General features: G+C 50.7%; 1 protein-coding gene across 1 annotated transcript in view; it reads right to left on the bottom strand.

The window, feature by feature from the left end:
* The window catches only part of borcs5 (BLOC-1 related complex subunit 5), a 115163-nt gene that overhangs the window by 29265 nt on the left and 67924 nt on the right, over positions 1-17974 (bottom strand). The gene's annotated exons all lie outside the window — the stretch shown is intronic.

Genomic DNA, 17974 nt, shown 5'->3' on the forward strand with positions numbered 1-17974 from the left:
GTCCTTCATCCGGGGCCACCGCATACTGCCTATCCGCCCTCAGAATTTCTCTCAACAATCTCTCCCTCTCTTTGCTCTCGTTTCCCCTTATGGGCCCTTATGGAAATCAGTTCCCCTCTGACCACCGCCTTCAGTGCTTCCCAGACCACTCCCACCTGAACCTCTCCATCGTCATTAATCTCCTTACCCTTACACACACACCCTCGTCCGCCAGCAATCCCATATCTAATCTCCACAGTGGGTGCTGTTCCTTTTCCTCTTCTACTTCCAGATCTACCCAATGTGGGGCATGGTCCGAAATGGCTATAGCTGAGTACTCCGTCCCGGCCACCTTCGGGATCAGCGCCCTTCCCAGGACAAAGAAGTCTATCCGAGAATACACCTTGTGGACATGGGAGAAGAAGGAGAACTCTTTACTCCTAGGCCTAGTAAATCTCCAGGGATCCACTCCTCCCATCTGCTCCATGTAGTCCTTGAGCACCTTGGCCGCTGCCGGCCTCCTCCCGGACCTAGACCTGGACCGGTCCAGCCCTGGATCCAGCACCGTTACCAACTTTCCCGCCTCCAGGTCCGGGATACGCCCCAGCATATGCTTCATGAAGTTGGCATCATCCCAGTTCGGGGCATATACGTTCACCAGAACCACCGCCTCACCTTGCAATCTGCCACTTACCATCACGTATCTACCCCCACTGTCCGCCACTATGGTCCACGCCTCAAACAATACCAGTTTCCCCACTAATATTGCCACCCCTCTATTTTTCGCATCCAAGCCCGAGTGAAATACCTGTCCCACCCATCCTTTTCTTAATCTGACCTGATCCGCCCGTTTCAGATGCGTCTCCTGCAGCATGACCACATCTGCCTTTCATTTCTTTCAGTGCACAAGTACCCTTGTCCTCTTAATCAGCCCATTCAGCCCTCTCACGTTCCACGTGATCAACCGGGTTGGGGGGCTCTTTACCCCCCCCTCGTCGACTAGCCATCCCCTTTTTTAGACCAGCTCCTCACCCGGTTCCCACGCACCCACTTGTCCCCCCAACGGTGTCCTCCCGTCCCGACCATCCCATCCCGTAGCAGCTCCCCCTTCCCCTTAACAGCAGCAACCCAGTTACCCCCTCCCCCGCTAGATCTCCCTCTAGCGTGATTGCTCCCCCCCATGTTGCTTCCAGAAGTCAGCGAAATCTGGCTGACCTCGGCTTCCCCCGTTTATCCTCAGCCTCCCATTGTGTAAGGCCCCCTCCTTCCTGCGCCCCCTTTTCCCGCCACAATTACCATAGCGCGGGAGCAAAGCCTGCGCTTCCCACTCGGCCCCGCCCCTAATGGCGCAGCTCCCTCTCTCCTTCCCCCTCTCCTTCCCCACCGGCACCCACAGTTCACCAAACCCCCCCCCCCATCGAGGGGAAAGAGAAAATTTTCCCCCCCCTTCCGATTCCCAGTCCCACGCAATCACACCACTACTTTATTACAAAAGTTCTTTCTCTCTCCAGTCTAGTCCAGCTTCTCCTCTTCAATGAATGTCCACGCCTCTTCTGCCGTCTCGAAGTAGTGGTGTTTCCCTTGATGTGTAACCCACAGTATCGCCGGCTGCAGCATACCAAATTTAACTTTCTTTCTATGGAGCACCGCATTGGCCCGATTGAAACTCGCCCTCCTTCTCGCCACCTCCGCACTCCAACCCTGGTACACGCGGATCACCGCGTTCTCCCACCTGCAGCTCCGTGTCTTTTTCGCCCATCTCAGGACCATCTCCCTGTCTTTATAGCGGTGAAACCTCACCACTATAGCTCGAGGTATTTCTCCCGCCTTCGGTCTTCTCGCAAGGACTCGATATGCTCCCTCCACTTCCAAGGGGCCCGTCGGGGCCTCCGGTCCCATTAAGGAATGAAGCATCGTGCTCACATATGCCCCGACGTCCGCTCCCTCTGCACCTTCGGGAAGACCCAAAGCTCTTAGGTTCTTCCTCCTCGAGCTATTTTCCAGGGCTTCCAGCCTCTCCATACACCTCTTATGCAGTGCCTCGTGTGTCTCTGTCTTCACCACCAGGCCCTGTATTTCGTCCTCATTTTCGGCAGCCTTCGTTTTCACGCCACGAAGCTCCAATTCTTGGGTCTTCTGCGCCTCCTTTAGCCCCTCAATCGCCTGCAGCATCGGGGCCAGCACCTCCTTCTTTAGCTCCTCAACACATCTCCGAAGGAACTCTTGCTGTTCCGGGCCCCATACCAAACGGCCTCCCTCCGCCGCCATCTTGCTTCGTGCTTCCCTTCCTTGCCGCTGCTCCAGAGGATCCTCTGCAATCCGGCCACTATTATCTCCTTTCTCCATGTACATCCGGGGGGGATTCCCTTCTGTTTCACCGCACAATGGGTTTAGCAGTCAAAAATTGCCGTTGGGGCTCCCAATAAGAGCCCAAAAGTCCGTTCAAACGGGAGGTGCCGAAACGTGCGACCTAGCTGGTCATCGCCGCACCCGGAAGTCCCGTGCATGCCCTTTTTATACTTAGGGTTTCACATACACCATTTGGAGGCAGCGAAAGGCTTTGAATGAGAAGAAACTCACCAAATTCAAAACCGCAAATCCCAGTAGCTAGCTCAGATAATATATCTTGTTCAGGTCAAGTGTTAGCTTGAATTCATCAAATATATAACATCACCGTGTAGAACTAATTTACAGTCCTTCAATGATACAAGACAAGGCAAAACTCAAAAAAAAACAGTACAAAATGGTAAGAGTTTGAGCTGGATTCAAACCAGCAATATTGATATCCTATAAGCTCATGAGTTCAAACTCACATCTACTGAATCTGTAAGACTGCAAAATGTAAGATACCTTCCCTTCCACATGTATCTGCCTGGTAACAGTAGTAAACAAATTCAAAAAGGCATGAGAGGATGTCAGTAGTCCAGCAACAGGTATATAGATTTGCCTAGCGACAGCAGTAGCCAGTATTCAAAGGGCATGGTGAGATGCACCTTCCTCAGTGATGAGATTGGCAGGCATCTAGGCAGAATCAGGTGTAAATCACCCTATTAGTAGAAACCTCTTACCTATACAGCTAAGAGGGTTTACACATGCTAATTTCTAGAGTCAAGGAACTTGAGAGAGGCAGGTGGCCAAATGCACAGAATGAAGAATCAAAGGAGGAAAAATGGTATCATTGCCAGCACCCTCAGATGCAGAGAGGCCAGTTTACATCTAACAGCCTGAGATGCCAGTCCAAATCCCACAGCCAGCTGGCGAGACCCGCATCTGAGTCGTAGAGCAAGGCCGTGCAGAAACCTTCATCGAGGCATTTTAACTATTTTTGCTGGACCAGGAAAAGACATGGTTATCAGCCCTGTATTGTGTATTAACTATAATCTGGATTTAACTTACATTTATTTAATTTCAATGTTGTTTGGGGAAAGGGGAAGTCTTAAGGAGTTCATGGATCATAGATACATTTTGGAACAATGGGTATATTCTACATAAACTGTGTTTAGTGATTCATATACTTCATTGTCTAGTATTTAGTCCTTTTCATAGGTGCTTGTATTTTCTTTAATTTAATCAATAGTCTTTAATAATTGTTACACGGCGATTAAGCTGGTTGTCACCGTGGTTTCACTAGTCTACTCACACCAAAAAACTATACACCCCATAAACTGGTGCTTCAAGTTAGGATACCCTCACAGATATCAGCGTGGTACGTGACAATATACAGTAAAGCTCCACTCATACACATACACACACACACACACATTGCAATACCAAATTTGATACCAAAACCAGAGTTGGCACATGAATATTTTACTACAAGATATGGATCCATATTTTCTTGTATTTTAAATTCTGATCTATCCAAATGGACAAGTGCAAACTGTACAGAGCGCACAACTGTACAGAGCGCACAACTGTACAGAGCGCACAACTGTAGAGCGCACGTCTGTACAGAGTGCACGTCTGTACAGAGCGCACGTCTGTACAGAGCGCACGTCTGTACAGAGCGCACAACTGTACAGAGCGCACAACTGTACAGAGCGCACAACTGTACAGAGCGCACAACTGTAGAGCGCACGTCTGTACAGAGCGCACGTCTGTACAGAGCGCACGTCTGTACAGAGCGCACGTCTGTACAGAGCGCACGTCTGTACAGAGCGCACGTCTGTACAGAGCGCACAACTGTACAGATGCCACGTCTGTACAGAGCGCACAACTGTACAGAGCGCACAACTGTACAGAGTGCACAACTGTACAGAGTGCACAACTGTACAGAGCGCACGTCTGTACAGAGCGCACGTCTGTACAGAGCGCACGTCTGTACAGAGCGCACGTCTGTACAGAGCGCACAACTGTACAGAGCGCACAACTGTACAGAGCGCACAACTGTACAGAGTGCACAACTGTACAGAGCGCACAACTGTACAGAGCGCACAACTGTACAGAGTGCACAACTGTACAGAGTGCACAACTGTACAGAGTGCACAACTGTAATCCTTTTTCTTAATTTTTATTGAAATATTTATTCCACTACAATTACAGTTCTACTCAACAATTGGTTTAGGTCAGTGTCAAGTCATTGGATTCATGAACCCCTTAATGATAAAGTGCTGCTTGAGAGATAAATATTTTGGAACAATATTATAACAATGGAAACACAAATTATGAGACATGTAAATTCAGTGGTCGTTAAGATAAACCGGTTAGAATTATTATCTGACAAATTGGGAAGACATCTTTACTGATCGGAAAAGTAGCAAAAGCAACAACAAGAAAGCTTGCTACACCAGGTTAAAGTCCAACAGGTTTATTCGGAATCACGAGCTTTCGGAGCACAGCTCCTTCATCAGGTGAGTGAAGAGGCAGGTTACACAAACATAGCGTATATAGACAAAGCCAATGATGCAAGTTGATACTTTGAATGAGAGTCTTTGCAGGTAATTAAGTCTTTACAGGCCTAGACGGTGTGACTGGAGAGAGGGATACTCACAGGTTAAAGAGGTGTGAATTGTCACAGTTAGTAGGATTTCGCAAGGACAGGCCAAATGGTGGGGGGTTAAATGTAGTGAGACATGAATACAAGATCCCGGTTGAGGCCGTATTCATGAATGCGATTCCAAATAAACCTGTTGGACTTTAACCTGGTGTTGCAAGACTTCTTACTGTGCCCACCCCAGTCCAACGCCAGCATCTCCACAACAAGAAGAAAGGTTACATTGAAATCCCAGACTAGGTTACATTGAAATCCCAGACAGATTCCAAATTGTTCTTTATCTTACTGTTTTAACAATTAGACCTTGTATTGATTACATTAAAGTGATTACATTAAAGTGATTGAATTCCAGCCTATTAAAATTGTTCAAACATTTTTAACTAACAACACTTAATTGACAAGGACAGCAATGTTACTAATTCACAAGAAACAGACAGGAGTTTCATTATGCAAATGTGAAGGCAGATGATCAATAACACCTGGGTTCAAAATGATTAGCTGCGATTTTCCACCAGATACGATGCAATAAGAGACGGCACCTCAAAACTGCAAGTTGAAATTCAGTGAAACCCAAGAAACACGTTAGGTTTATCGATTCAAATTTTACTGAATAGCTTAAACCAGCTAATCATACTTCCACAGAACAATTTACTTTGAAGTCTGTTTTATTCTAACATTTTATTGCCCACAAATGCTGTGCAATATACTTAAATTAGCTAAATTATTGCAAAATGAACATGATTTAAAAGCACTGAACTCCCCTCTTTCTCCAGTTCCTCTCCCATCTCCCCTCATGCCCTCTCTGAGCTCATCTTGTCTAAAAGACACCTCCTGTAGCCTCAAACCTATTCCCACTAGACTGCCATCACCCAACTTCCCCTGGCCTCTATTTTAGCCAATATTGTCCTTGCAGGTCACTGTTCCATCTCAGGAGGTCATCCCTGTCCTGTCCTCACCAGCGAGTTACCCAGTGCCATTTCCCCACCTTCTCCCAATAACCCTGCAGATTCTTCCTTTTCAGATAACAATCCAATTCCTTCTTGAAAGTTTCAATTGAAGCTGCCTCCACCACATTCCCAGACAGAGCATTTCACATCCTAACCATTCGCTGCGTGACCAGGTTTCTCCGCATGCTGCTAATTACTTTAAATCTCTGTCCTCTTCTTGGCGATTCTTCCACAACGACAATAGTTTCTTCTCCTCCAGACCCCTTGTGATTTTGTGCATCTCTACCAAATTTCCTCTCAACCTTCCCTCCTCCAATCTATGTAATTGAAGTCCCTCAATGCTGGGACCATTCCCGTCAATCTTTTCTGCACAGTCTCAAATACCATCACAGGTGAAGCAACCAGAACTGGGCAACATCCCTTTCCTCTCTAAAGCCCTTGCACATGTTGTCCTCTGTTCCCAGAATCCGTGTGTGAAGCTCTTCAATCAGGTTCTCGCTGCCAGTACAGCGACAGCACTTACCAAAGTCACAAATTACATCTTACGTAACTATCTACCATCTTCCCCCTCCTCATCCTTCTCGTCCCGTGTCCAGCCTTTGACACGGTTGACCGCACCACCCTCCTCTGACATCTCTACTGCAGTCCGGCCTGGTGGGGCTGCTCTTGCCTGGTCCTATTCTTAAGTATCTCATTTTAGTAACAGAATCGCTTGTAATGGCTTCCCTTCCTGCTCCGGCATCTTTCTCTCTGGGGTCTCCCAAGGATCTATCCTAACCCCACCCCCTCCTATTTCTCATCTACTGCTTCTTGGTGACATCATCCAAAGATATCGCATTAGTTACATACGAATTAGGAGAGGCCACTCGGCCCCTCGAGCCATGTAATAAGATCACAGCTGATCGGATTACCTCAAACCCACATTCCTGTCGACAACCTTTCACCTCCTTGTTAATCAAGAATCTATCTAGCTCTGGACTTCCGGTTGCGGCTATGCAGAGCTAAGTCTCACGTTCGGCAGCTCCTGCTTGGAACGGACTTTTGGACTCTTTTCAGGGCCCCCAACGGAATTTTTACGACATTTCCCGGTGTGGGAAGAAGATTGCAATATTCCCCCAACAGTGTATGGCTTGGACCAGGAGCGGGTTGACTAAAAAAGTGGTGGTGAACCCAAAGAAAGTGCAAGGGAAGAAGAACAAGATGGCGGCGGGCGGGGACCAGGCAGCGTGGATGCAGTGGGCGCAGGAGCAGCAGGAGGTTATCCAGCGCTGCTTCAGGGAGCTCAAAGCAGACCTGCTGGAGCCGATGAAGGCTTCTATCGATAAGCTGCTGGAGACCCAGACGGCCCAGGGGGTGGCGATCCGCGAGTTTCGACAAAAGATCTCCGACAACTAGGACGAGATCTTAGGCCTTGCGGTAAAGGTGGAGGTGCACGAGGCGCTCCATAAGAAATGGCAGGAGCGGTTCGAGCAGATGGAGAATCGGTCGAGGCGGAAGAATTTGGGCCTCCGGGAGGGGATGGGGTCGGACGTGGGGGCCCATGTGGTCACCATGTTAAACTCGCTGATGGGAGCGGGGTCCTTCCAGGGGCCCCTGGAGCCGGAAGGGGCCCATAGAGTGCTGGCGAGGAGGCCCAAGGCTAACGAGCCTCCACGGGCGGTGCTGGTGCGGTTTCATCTGTTTGCTGATCGGGAGTGCGTACTCAGGTGGGCCAAGAAGGAGAGGAGCAGCAGGTGGGAGAACGCAGAGGTTCGGATATATCAGGACTGGAGTGCGGAGGTGGCGAAGAGGAGGGCCGGGTACAATCGAGCGAAAGCGGTGCTGCACAGGAAGGGGGTGAAGTTTGGCATGTTGCAGCCGGCGCGACTGTGGGTCACCTACAAGGACCGGCACCATTATTTTGAATCCCTGGAGGAGGCATGGGCCTTTGTTCAGACCGAGAAGCTGGACACAAACTGAGGGTCGGGATGGGCGATTGGGGACTGCTGTTGGTGTGTTACAGTTTGGGGGGGGGGGGGTTCTTTGTTCTTGTTTATTTTTGGTCCGGTGTGGGTGGTTAGGGTGGGTTGGGCACTGTTTTGGTTGGGTCTGTCGGGTGGGCTCTTGGAGGGGGGTAAGTAAATGGAGTAGGGGTGGATGGCCGATAGGGGGGATGGGGCCCCACGGGGGAGGGGGAGGCCCGAGTCATGGGTGAGGGGACTGGGCCTGTAAAAGGGCTGGGCAGGTGGAAAGCGAGGGCTTTTTCCCGCGCTGAAGACTGGAGGGGGCGGGGTGGAGAAGCGAGGGTTGTTTCCAGCGCTTGGGATGGAAGGGGGAGGCGGAGAGCCTCTGGATGGGTAATGGAGGAGGAGGGTATGTCCCACAATGGGAGGAGTCGAAGGAGAGGCGGGAGTGGCCGGGGTCAGCAGGAGTCAGCTGACTTGTGGGAGTGCAATGGGGGGAGCAAAGCAGTTAGGAGGGATCCTAGCTTGGGGGGGGGGGGGGGGGGGGGAGACCAGGTTGCTGCTGGTATGGTCAAGGGGGAGCTGGATCGAGTAGAAGGGGTTGGGACGGGGGTCTGCCGCCGTGGGGAACGGGCCGGGCATGGGGTGCGGGCGCGTGGGTGGCCGAGGAGGGGTTATGGCTAGTCGGTGGGGGAGGGGGGCAGGTAGCCCCCTGATCCGGCTGATAACCTGGAATGTAAGGGGACTGAACGGGCCGGTCAAGCGGGCCCGTGTGTTCGCGCACCTGAAGGGGCCGAAGGCGGATGTGGTTATGCTCCAGGAGACACGCCTGAAGGCAGACCAGGTAAGATTGAGGAAGGGGTCGGTAGGTCAGGTGTTTCATTCAGGGCTGGATGCCAAAAATCGGGGGGGGTGGCGATCTTGGGTGGGAAAGAGGGGGTCGTTCGAGGCGTCGAGCATTGTGGCAGATAATGGCGGTAGGTACGTAATGGTAAGTAGTAAGCTGCAAGGGGAGAGGGTGGTGCTGGTCAACGTGTACGCCCCGAACTGGGACGATGCGGGTTTTATGCGGCGCATGTTGGGTCGGATCCCGGACTTGGAATTGGGGGGCCTGATAATGGGGGGGGGACTTTAACATGGTGTTGAATCTGGCACGGGATCGCTCCAGGTCTAGGACGGGTAGGAGGCCGGCGGCGGCTAAAGTGCTGAGGGGGTTTATGGACCAGATGGGAGGGGTGGACCCTTGGAGATTTGCAAGGCCGGGGCTAGGGAATTTTCATTCTTCTCGCATGTTCATAAGGCTTATTCCCGGATCGACTTTTTTATTATGAGCAGGGTGCTGATAGCGAGAGTAGAGGATACCGAGTACTCGGCAATAGCCATTTCGGATTACGCCCAGCATTGGGTAGACCTAGAGCTGGGGGAGGAGAGGGACCAACGCCCGTTATGGCGCTTGGAGGTGGGGCTGTTGGCGGACGAAGAGGTGAGCGAGCGGGTCCGAGGAAGCATAGAGAGATACCTGGAGGCCAACGATAACGGGGAGGTCCGAGTGGGGATGGTCTGGGAGGCGCTGAAGGCGGTGGTTAGGAGAGAGCTGATCTCCATTAGGGCCCACAAGGAGAGGAGAGAGCAGAGGGAGAGGCTGGTGGAGCTGATGGTGAGGGTAGACAGGAGGTATGCGGAGGTGCCTGAGGAGGGACTGTTGAGGGAGAGGCATAGCCTCCAGGCCGAATTCGACCTGTTGACCACCAGGAACGTGGAGGCACAGTGGAGGAAGGCCCAGGGGGCGATTTATGAGTATGGGGAAAAGGCAAGTCGGATGCTGGCGCATCAGCTTCGGAAGCGGGGCGCAGCTAGGGAGATCGGGGGAGTTAAGGACAGGGGAGGGAGTGTGGTGCGGAGTGGGGTTGGCATCAAGGGGTCTTCAGGGACTTTTATGAGGAACTATATCGGTCCGAGCCCCCACTGGAGGAGGGTGGGATGGGCCGCTTTCTGGACCAATTGAGATTCCGAAGGTGGAGGAGGGACTGATGGCAGGATTGGGGGCCCCGATTGGGCTGGAGGAGTTGGCCAAAGGGATAGGGAGCATGCAGGCGGGGAAGGCACCGGGGCCGGACAGTTTCCCGGTCGAATTCTACAAAAAATATGTGGATCTGTTGGGCCCGTTGCTAGTTAGGACCTTCAATGAGGCATGGGAGGGGGGGCTTTGCCCCCGACGATGTCCCGGGTACTGATCTCCTTGATCCTGAAGCGGGACAAGGAACCCCTGCAGTGTGGGTCTTACAGGCCGATTTCGTTGTTAAATGTAGATGCCAAGGTGCTGGCGAAGGTCTTAGCCACGAGAATTGAGGATTGTGTGCCGCAGGTGATCCACGAAGACCAGACAGGGTTCGTGAAGGGGAGGCAGTTGAACGCGAATGTGCGGAGGCTCCTGAACGTTATTATGATGCCGGCGAGGGAGGGGGAGGTGGAGATAGTGGTGGCGATGGACGCTGAGAAGGCCTTCGATGGGGTAGAGTGGGGGTACTTGTGGGAGGTGAAGAGGTTCTGGTTTGGGGAGGGGTTTGTCAGGTGGGTTGAGCTGCTGTACGAGGTCCCGATGGCGAGTGTGGCCACGAACAAGAGGAGGTCTGAGTACTTTCGGTTGGATCGAGGGACGAGACAGGGGTGTCCCATGTCCCCCCTGCTCTTCGCACTGGCGACTGAACCCCTGGCTATGGCACTGAGGGAGTGGAGGAACTGGAGGGGGTTGGTGCGGGGTGGGGAGGAGCATAGGGTGTCGCTCTATGCGGACGACTTGCTGCTATATGTGGCGGACCCGGTGGGGGGAATGCCGGAGGTAATGAGGCTCCTCAGGGAGTTCGAGGATTTCTCAGGGTACAAGCTCAACATGGGGAAGAGCGAGTTGTTTGTGGTTCTCCCAGGGGACCAGGAGGGGGTTGGCGAGCTCCCACTAAAAAGGGCGGAGAGGAGCTTCAGGTATTTGGGGGTCCAGGTGGCCAGGAGCTGGGTGCCCTGCATAGACTTAATTTCACGAGGCTAGTGGAGCAAATGGAGGAGGTGTTCAAGAGGTGGGACTCGTTGCCGCTGTCCCTGGCGGGTAGGGTGCAGTCAGTTAAGATGACGGTGCTCCCAAGGTTTTTGTTCCTGTTCCAGTGCCTCCCCATTCTTATCTCGAAGGCCTTCTTTAGGCGGGTCAACAGGAGCATGACGGGGTTTGTGTGGGCGCGAAGGACTCAGAGGGTGAGAAGGGTGTTCCTGGAGCGGAGTAGGGATAGGGGGGGAGCTGGAACTGCCCAACCTCTGTGGGCACTACTGGGCCGCCAATATGGCAATGGTGCGCAAGTGGGTGATGGAGGGGGAGGGGGGTGCATGGAAGAGGCTGGAGACGGCGTCTTGAGGGTACGAGTCTGGAGGCGCTGGCAACGGCGCCGCTGCCGCTCCCTCCAAAGAGGTATACCACAAGCCCGGTGGTGGCGGCTACCCTCAAAATCTGGGGGCAGTGGAGGCGGCACAGGGGGGAAGTGGGGGCCTCGGTGTGGACCCCAATACAGGGGAACCACCGGTTTGTCCCAGGGAGAATAGATAGAGGGTTTTCGGGGTGGCACAGGGCAGGGATAAGAAGGTTGGGGGGACCTGTTTGTGGATGGGAAGTTCGCGAGCCTGGGTGAGCTGGAGGAGAAGTACAGGCTCCCCCCGGGATACCTTTAGGTATTTACAGGTAAGGGCGTTTGCCAGGCGGCAAGTGGTGAAATTCTCACGGCTGCTGCCACGCACAGTACAGGACAGGGTGCTCTCGGAGGGGTGGGTTGGAGAGGGGAAGACCTCGACAACTTACCAGGTGATGCAGGAGGAGGCGGCGGCCTCGGTGGTGGAGTTGAAAGGTAAGTGGGAGGAGGAGTTGGGGGAGGAGGGGACGTGGGCAGATGCCCTTGGGAGGGTGAACTCTTCCTCTTCGTGCGCGAGGCTCAGCCTCATACAGTTTAAGGTGCTACATAGGGCACACATGACCGGGACAAGGATGAGCCGGTTTTTTGGGGGTGAGGACAGGTGTGTTAGGTGCTCAGGGAGCCCAGCAAATGACACCCATATGTTCTGGGCATGCCCAGCGCTGGAGGAATTTTGGAAGGGAGTAGCGAGGACGGTATCGAGGGTGGTAGGATCCAGGGTCAAACCGGACTGGGGGCTCGCAATATTTGGGGTTGCAGGGGAGCCGGGAGTGCAGGAGGCGAAAGAGGCCGGCATTCTGGCCTTTGCGTCCCTGGTAGCCCGGCAAAGGATTCTTCTTCAGTGGAAGGATGCGAGGCCCCCAAGCGTGTAATCCTGGATCAGTGATATGGTGTGGTTTATTACATTGGAGAGGGTGAAATTTGCCTTAAGGGGATCGGTGCGAGGGTTTTTCAGGCGGTGGCAACCGTTATTGGACTTCCTGGCAGAACGGTAGACAATGGTCAGCAGCAGCAGCAACCCGGGGGGGGGGGGGGGGAGGTCTATTTTATTTTTGTTTGTTTACACTGGGGGATCTGAGGGGGTGTATATATTTGCTATGATTGCTATGTGTTAATTCGGGGTGTTAATTTATTATTTATGTGTAGGGGGGGAGGGGGGCACGGGAGTTGTTTTATTTTCTGTATTTAATTTTATTGGGTTCCTTTTTCATTTTGTTGTTGATATTTTGTGAAAACCTCAATAAAATTTTTTTTTTTTTTTTAAAGAATCTATCTAGCTCTGCTTGAAAATATTCAAGGACTCTGCTTCCAGCGCCTTTTGAGGAAGAGAGTTCCAAAGACTCACGATCTTCAGAGAAAAGATTTCTTCTCGGTCTTAAATGAGCGACGCCTTATTTTTAGACTCTGACTCCTAGTTCCAGATTCTCCGACAGGAGGAAACATCCTCTCCACACGCACCCAGTCAATCCCTCCCACCCCCTCGCCCGAGAAAGGTGTGATGGCATTTGAGACTGTGCAGGAAAGACTGACGAGAATGGTCCCAGCATTGAGGGGCTTCAGTTACATCGGTTGGAGGAGGGAAGGTTGAGAGGAAATTTGGTAGAGGTGGACAAAAGCACAAGGGGTCCGGAGGAGTACATGTGAAGAAACTGTTGCCGTTGTGGAAGAATCGAAAACTCGAGGACCTGACAAGGTTTCCCATGCAGGCTGACAACACATCTTTACCTCACCACCCTCAGTTTCTCCACTGTTGCTACACTAACAGACTGCTTATCCGATATCCTGGATGAGCAGAAATATTGGGAAGAAGAAGCCAGTCTTTTGAAGCCCCACCCCAAACTCTATTCCTCAGATATCGACTCCATCGCTCTCCCTGCCAACAGTGTAAGATTCAGGCAGCCTACTGTCACATTTGATTTTTGGTTCTAAATTTAGAGTACCCAATTCTTTTTTTTCCTAATAAAGGGGCAATTTAGCGTGGCCACTTCACCTACCCAACACATCTTTGGGTTGTGAGGGTGAGGCCCACGCAGACACGGGGAGAATGTGCAAACTCCACACGGACAGTGACCCGGGGCCGGGATCGGACCCGGGTCCTCTATGCCGTGAGGCAGCAGTGCTAACCACTGCGCCCCCGTGACGCCCTACATTTGAAGTTGAGGTGAGCTTCCAACCACATATTTGCGCCATCACTAAGCCTGCCCATTTCCACCTCAGTAACATCCCTTTTGCCCCTGTCTCAGCTCTTTTGTTACAGAAACTCTTGTTCATCTCCTCACTACCTCTAGACCCAACTGTTCCAATGCACACCCGGCTGGTCTCCCACATTCTACCCTCTATAAACTGGAGGTCAGCCCAAACTCTGCTACCTGAGCTTAACTTGCAGCAAGTCCCATTGCCCTTCCACCCCTGTGCTCGCTGACCTACACTGGCTCCTGATGAAGCAACAATTTCATTTTTAAATTCTCACCGTTGTTTTCAATGGCCTCCATGGCCTTGCCGCTCCTTCTCGGGAATCTCCTCTAACCCCATAAACCCTTTTGAGATATCTGCACTGTTCCAATTCTGGCCACTCTGCATCCCCAATTCTAACTGCTCCAACATTGGCAGCCGTGCCTTCATTTGCCCCAAGCTCTAGAATTCCCTCCCCACCCCTCACTGCCTGTCTGCTTTCCTTCTTCACAACGCTCCTTAAATCCTTCCTTTATGACCATCCTTTGGTCATCCGAGCGATGAGGTTTGGTGCCAAACTTTGTTTCAGAATGTTCCTGTGAAGGGCTATCGGGTGATCCATTCTGATTCAGCGCTACATGAATGCAAATTGTTGTAACTGCGTAGAGATAATCAGGGTCTTCTCATAGAATCCCTTCAAAGCAGGAGGCCAATCGACCCATCGAGTCTGTACCGACCCTCTGATAGAATACCCTACCTAGGCCCAATTCCCTGCCCTTCCCCATAACCCACTTCTCCTTTTGGACACAAAGGGCAATTTAACATGGCCAATCCACCTAACCTGCATATACGAAGAACAAAGAAAAGTACAGCACAGGAACAGGCCCTTCGGCCCTCCAAGCCCGTGCCGACCATGCTGCCCGTCCAAACTAAAATCTTCTACACTTCCTGGGTCCGTATCCCTCTATTCCCATCCTATTCATGTATTTGTCAAGATGCCCCTTAAATGTCACTATCGTCCCTGCTTCCACCACCTCCTCCGGCAGCGAGTTCCAGGCACTCACTACCCTCTGTGTAAAAAAACTTGCCTCGTACATCTACTCTAAACCTTGCCCCTCGCACCTTAAACCTATGCCCCCTAGTAATTGACCCCTCTACCCCGGGGAAAAGCCTCTGACTATCCACTCTGTCTATGCCCCTCATAATTTTGTAGACGTCTATCAGGTCGCCCCTCCACCTCAGTCATTCCAGTGAGAACAAACCGAGTTTATTCAACCGCTCCTCATAGCTAATGCCCTCCATACCAGGCAACATCCTGGTAAATCTCTTCTGCACCCTCTCCAAACCCTCCACATCCTTCTGGTAGTGTGGCGACCAGAATTGAACACTATACTCCAAGTGTGGCCTAACTAAGGTTCTATACAGCTGCAACATGACTTGCCAATTCTTATACTCAATGCCCCGGCCAATGAAGGCAAGCATGCTGTATGCCTTCTTGACTACCTTCTCCACCTGTGTTGTCCCTTTCAGTGACCTGTGGACCTGTACACCTAGATCTCTCTGACTGGACTGTGGGAGGAAACCGGAGCACCCGGAAGAAACCCAAGCAGACACGGGGAGAATGTGCAAACTCCACACACAAAGTTACCCAAGGTCGGAATCGAACCCGGGTCCCTGGCGATGTGAAGCAGCAGTGCTAACCACTGTGCTACCGGCAACTAATAATTACATTTTCAGTTGTGCGAGTGTTATTTTCGTATTAGAAATTGACTGGGCAGATGGTGCCCATCCCTTTGGGAGAAGGTGTTTATTAATAAAGATCGATCAATATCATGCACTGTATTATCGCAGAATTACGGTTTAATTCTTGAGGAAACAGGTAATAAGGGAAAACAAGGCAAGCAGGAGATGAGTGGATGGGAGTGGGATGCCAGGGTGAGAGTGAGGAGGAAAGCAAAGTAACAGAAGTGCAGAAACAGTATGAAAAATACGATCCAATCACTTATGGCACACATTGCAATCATGTTTTACTACAAATTAGATGGTATACATCATCAGTTTAGGGAGGCCTAGCAACATACATTATGTTGGATTGTCTAGTTTTTAAAACTCCCTTTAGTAGAAGCGGTGCTACATCAATTTTCAGAATTCCCAAGATTTTTTTTTAAAACTTAAATATAATGAGGACCGTGCCAATATGATTATGCAAAAGAATCTGGTAAATATTAGTGCCAGATATTTAGATTTGAGAATATACATCAGTTGATACATCTTAACTTGCATAACTCAAAGGAGAATAATGCATTGGAAACAGCTGGATTTTGAAACATCTGCACATATCTTTAGATATTGTGTAATGCTTGGCATTCAACTTGGAACCACAACATAAACACGTTTTATCGCTTCTGAGGCCATCACAGTTCATCACTCATAATGAAACTCAATTTCCCAACTGGTGAAAACTGGCTGAATCAACTTTAGATCATTGTAGATCTCTGATCTAAACTCTGAAGTATTATTACTTCCATTTGTGGACACAATCGTGCCCTTGGGTCATTTTTCAACTGCTCATTCATGTTTCATAAAATTTAAAAAGAGTTAAATAACTATAACTGATCTTGGCCCAGAGAAACTTAATCCATTAACCACCAAGAGAAAAAGCCACAGCCCCTTAGAAAAAGTGCAAGAAAGTCTCTGCCCTTCATTCCTCTGCTCTCATTGCCACTGGTCTGTTTTTCTTTTTCCTTGGTACCTTGGTCTCCATATTTACATTTTCTCACATGCTGTTCGTAACTTGATTTTCCACTCCATATCACTTCAACTTCTCTCTTGCTATTTCCTCGTCCACCAGCATCTCACTTTCAAAGAATCATATGGCATGAAGGAACGCACTCGATTCCTGTCCCTGGGCCAGCACTTAACGAGCTGGTCGGTGAGTCTCGCTCTCCTGCCCGTCCCCTTGAAACCTGCAATTTGTTTTATTTCCAATTAGATATCCGACTCCCTGCGGAAAGGTATTGCTGAATCTGCTTCTGCCGCGGGCGGGCTTATAGCCAGGAATGCACTGCCCAACTCTTGCACAGATACTTTTCCCCCTCATGTGCCCTCTGTTCACTGATCCCTCTGCCACAGGGGCTGGTTTAGCACAGAGCTTAATAGCTGGCTTTGAAAGCAGACCAAGGCAGGCCAGCAGCACGGGTTCAATTCCCGTACCAGCCTCCCCGAACAGGCGCCGGAATGTGGCGACTAGGGGCTTTTCACAGTAACTTCATTTGAAGCCTACTTGTGACAATAAGTGATTTTCATTTCATTTTCATTTCCCTGCGAACAGGTTTGTCTCATTTGCAAAAACCTTCACGATCTTTTTTTAAAAAGAATTTAAAGTAGCCAATTATTTTTCTTTTCCAATTAAGGGGTAATTTAGCGTGGCCAATCCACCTAACTAGCACATCTTTGGGTTGTGGGGATGAAACCCATGCAAACACGGGGAGAACGTGCAAACTCCACACAGACAGTGACCCAGAGTCGGGATCGAACTTGGGTCCTCGGCGTCGCAGTCCCAGTGATAACCACTGTGCCACATGCCACCCTGACCCTTCACGACCTTGAACACATCCATCAAATCTCCCCTTAAACTTCTCTGCTCCAAGGGGAACACCACCAGTTTCTCGGATCAGTCCAAGTAACATCAGTCTTGCCCCTCTGCACCGTCTCCACCCTCCTTCCCAAGTCCAGAATCGGACACAACAATAAAAGCAAATTACTGCGGATGATGGAAATCTGAAATAAAAACAGTGTTTGCGGAGAGAGGAACAGAGTCAATGTAAGAAAGTTAACTCTGTTTCTCTCTCCACAGATGCTAGCAGACCAGCTGAGTTTTCCAGCATTTTCTGTTTTATAATTAGTGGCCACAATACGCTGGCTGCGGCTTAACCAGTTTTTTGTGAAGTTTCAACATGATTTCCTTGCTTTTGCACTCCATGCCTCTGTTCAAAAGTCACTGAATTGGTTTGTCTTTTAAACAGCCTTCTCAATTCCTCCTGGCAACTTCAAAGACTTGTGTATACACATTCCCATTTCCCTTGGCTCCTGTTCCCTCTATGCTGCCTCAATCTTCCAGCCAAAATCAATCTCTCTGCTTTAAATTTCACCTGAAAACCCAAGGACGGAACAGGAATTGGAGTAGGCCTCACAGCCTGAGACCATACTGCCCTCCCAACCTGCACCAATGTTCAATAAGATCATGGCTGACCTACACACACAATACTCACTATCCCTCACATCCACCCCCCAATACACACAAACACATACCCACCCCTCACACACCCCTCATTCAAACACACACACCCCTCACTCACACAGGGGCGAACTGAACTTTCAAGAAGGGTGCAGAGAACAGGTGGGCAGCCTTCAGAAGGGGTAGCAAATTGACAATCTAGCTCATGCCAAAAGTTGGTCAGGACAGACCGCAAAGGTCAGTACACAAAGCCC

The sequence above is a fragment of the Scyliorhinus torazame genome, chromosome 19 (assembly GCF_047496885.1).
Source record: "Scyliorhinus torazame isolate Kashiwa2021f chromosome 19, sScyTor2.1, whole genome shotgun sequence".
NCBI lineage: Eukaryota > Metazoa > Chordata > Chondrichthyes > Carcharhiniformes > Scyliorhinidae > Scyliorhinus > Scyliorhinus torazame.